Here is a 3,758-nt window from a genome sequence, read left to right as displayed (position 1 = left end):
GATGACTTATTGATGGCGGCCATTCTGACAGGTGTGAGGTGATACCTCTTTGTTGTTTTAATTTGTATCTCTCTGATGATTAGTGATGTTGAGCATTTCTTCATATGTCTCTTGGCCATTTGTATGTCCTGTTTGGAGAGGTGTCTATTTAGTTCTTCTGCCCATTTTTTAATTGGGTTCTTTGTCTTCCTTTTCTTGAGCTGTATGAGCACTCTACATATATATTGGAAATTAACCCCTTATCTGATGTATCATTGGCAATTATGCTCTCCCATAGAGTGAGTTGCCTTTCCATTTTGGTGGTTGTTTCTTTTGCTGTGCAGAAGCTTTTGAGTTTGATGTAGTCCCATGTGTTCATTTTCTCCTTTGTTTCTGTTGCTTTAGGTGATGTATCAGTGAAAATTCTGCTGTGTATGATGTATGAGATTTTGTTGCCTACATTTTCTTCTAGGATTTTTATGGATTCATGAGTCACATTTAAGTCTTTTATCCATTTTAAAAATATGGAACGCTTCACAAATTTGCATGTCATCCTTGCGCAGCAGCCATGCTAATCTCCTCTATATCATTCCAATTTTAATATATGTGCTGCTGAAGCAAGCATGCCAGTTTTATTTTATTTCTCCAGCCACATGGATACTGCTGGCATCTTCCTGCATCCTTGTTTACAGTCCACTGATTTGTTAGTGCTTTGTCCTATAGTGTGATTCAAAGTTCCACATGTACCTCCCAGATTCACAGATGATAGTGCTTATGTTCCTGTTCCTTTGGGTGTTTTGTGTTCACTTTGGGTTTTTGTTTGTTTTTTATTTTTTTTTCCTTGTTGTTTTGGTGGTTGTTGTTTTTAAAAAATTTCCAAGAACAGATAGAAAAATATCATTTTTAACCCACCTTCTAAAATATGACCGTATGACTGTTATATTCAGCTTGGTAAAACTTGACTGGGACACACTGAATGTGTAAATACATTTGGGGGGGGGGGGTTACTATTTTCAAATTTAAGAATATGGTATTTCTCATCATTTATTTAGGTCTTCTTTTATATCTTCTAATAACATTTTACAGTGTTATTGTTGTTATTGCTTTCAGCTGGTATTGCACAAATATTTTCAAGTTTATTCTTAGCCATTTCATTGTTTGTTTGTTTCTATTGGGAACTGTATAATCTAACTGGTTATGGTAATTTATGAAAAGCCCATCATTTTTTGCATTTTAATATCTTATCCAATTGCTCTAGTAGTGTAGAATTCTATCGGTGTGCCATTTTATTGTCTTGGATCATCTGGAAGGATAACCGTGTTGTCAGAAAATGCAATAATTGTTTTTTTTCACTCTTCCTTTCAGATATTTACCTGTCTGATTCTTTTTGTGTGTTATTGCACTAGCCAAAACCTACAGCATAAGTACTAGCACTTAGCATCCTTATATTACGTCCAAAGGTAAAGAAAATTCTTTCAATGCTTCTTCATTACACATGATTTTTGCTATAAAGTAAGAGTTTCCTTTCATTCCTTGTTTTTAACATTAATTGATGTTGAATTTTGCCAAATATTTTTTCAACATCCATTGAGATAACAAGTAATTTTTCTTCTTTGACCTTTTAAATAACTACTGAATTAAATTCGTATTTACCTAATATTGAGACTTCCTTGTGTTTCTTCTGGGAGCCCTATGTGTGCCGTTGAGTTAGCTCTGACTCCTGACAACCTTATGAATGAGTGATGTTCACAATGCCCTGTCTTCAACAGCCCTAACTATGTCACAGATTATGGAGATGATTAAAATTAGGTAGAGAAGTAAATATTTGCTAAGACAGAAAATAAGACATTGTACTTTAAGGGGCAGATTAATTTTCTGGAAGAAGTCAAGATGAGTTGTCTGAAAAAAATCAATACAAAAAATTCTCCTATTAGATCTAAATTTATTGTATTGAAAGGAAATGTTTATGGGTTATTGAGTAGGGTGTTTGTTTTCTGTTTGTTTTATCCTCACCCGAGGACATTTTTCCATTTTTTGTTCAGATAGAGTGGGAGGGGGAGAGAGAGAGAGAGAGAGAGAGAGAGAGAGAGAGAGAGAGAGAGAGACATCAACGTGAAAGGGACACATCGAGTGGCTGCCACTCACACAACCCAACCAGGGCCGGGGACAAACTGCAGCCGAGGTACGTGCCCTTAGTGAGAACCGAACCCAGGCCTCTCTGGTCTGCGGTCTGAAGCTCTAACCACTGAGCCAAACCGACCAGGGCAGGGTGTTTGCTTTTTATGCTGCTAACACAATTCCTGAGATACTGAAGAATGAGATAACCAGAAGTGATGTGGATGCAATCCAAAAACAAGTGGAAGGAGCAGCATTTGCTGTGAGGGCGTGAGATGAAGGTCAGTACCAGTGTTGGTCGGTTTACAGGTTTTGTTGAGTGAGGAAGATCAGGGTCAATCTGGGGTAAGGATTCAGTGAGAATGATGATGGGAAAGGGTCATGGAACGTTTAAAGTGAAAGAAGGAAATAATAGCAGAAAGAAGGAAACACAGTAAGGTGAATACCAATTTGAAGCTTAAGATCATGAATTTCCAATGAACCCCATCTAGGCACTTGTGTGGTTTTTGTCCAGTAACATCGAACTGCTCAAGTGCAGGTCCAGAGAGGACAGAGGGTAGGTTCCTCTATGGTTGGGGATTTGTCAGATGACTATGACACAGAAGGACTAGGAAACTCAAGAGTATTTGCAAAGGACTCATTATGTTTAACCATGGAATACACCTGGAGAGGAAGGAAATAACATGAAGAAAATGTGATGGGAATCAATGTATTGGCTGCAAAAATAATGTCAAAAATTTATACCTGGGGGTTACCTGAGCAAGCAAACTAAAAGGACAGGAGGTGGTGGTCAGACAGCAGGATATTTCAATTGAGACTTCAGGCAGAGTAGCTTCTGGCAATGACAAAGTTCAAGGTGTGACCAGGACAAAGTGGCTAGATTGGGATGAAGTTACTAATCATTAAGGTGGATGACTGCAAGAGTCCCAGGGTTGGCCCTAATAGCCTGTCCTCCCCTCTTTTTGGCTAATTATCTTTGATGAGAGAAAATGTAATCATAACCCATGCTGAGCAAGAACCCTGGAACCTCTCCTTGATTTTTACTCCTGGTGATTTTCTGCAATCCCTTTACTAAAAGCAAATGGGTGGGTTTTTAGGACATGGGATGACACCCTCTATTATATAAATGCATGACAAGTCTCATTTAATCCAAGATGATTTGGTTAAACGGGGTGCTGAAATCTGGGAGTGGGAGCCTGGGGAGCAAGAAAATGACATGGGGGCCTTCTGGAGCATGGATGTGAGAGTGTAAAGGAGAAATGGAGAAACGAGGAAAATGAGAGGTGTGCTGTCATTGTTGCCTTAAGGCCAGTCCTGGACACTTTTTACATACTGCACACTAGACTTGGTATGCATCAAGGAGAGTTTATAGTCTAAAATAAGTCAAATACATTTGATTTTATCATAATTAGTTCTTTCAATACCACAACTAAGAACCTCATCTATTTCATAAAGGACTACTCAAAAGGTTAACACATCTTTTTCAACACACAACAATAGCTCAAAACAGGATCTGACTTCTTTGATGAGATGAGAATAGATTCTTTTTGTTACTCGGTGGTTGTCCAATAGCAGTAAGGTCAGCTTGTACTTGTTAAATTATGAACAACAAAAGTAGCCTCTGCCTTTCTGTGGCTGCTCAGGGCAGATTCCACTGTCCCTGA

The 3,758-nt window shown here is 38.4% G+C and overlaps 1 non-coding gene across 1 annotated transcript; it reads right to left on the bottom strand.

The window, feature by feature from the left end:
- Positions 1–497: 497 nt before the first annotated feature.
- Positions 498–600, bottom strand: LOC118630418. Its single transcript, XR_004959640.1, has one exon. It is a non-coding gene; the product is annotated as a U6 spliceosomal RNA (small nuclear RNA).
- Between the last annotated feature and the right edge of the window lie 3,158 nt (positions 601–3,758).

This window comes from Molossus molossus, unplaced genomic scaffold, assembly GCF_014108415.1.
Source record: "Molossus molossus isolate mMolMol1 unplaced genomic scaffold, mMolMol1.p scaffold_m16_p_14, whole genome shotgun sequence".
Classification (NCBI taxonomy): Eukaryota; Metazoa; Chordata; class Mammalia; order Chiroptera; family Molossidae; genus Molossus; species Molossus molossus.
The sequence above is the reverse complement of the archived record's forward strand: the minus strand, read 5'-3'. Positions and strand labels throughout refer to the sequence as shown.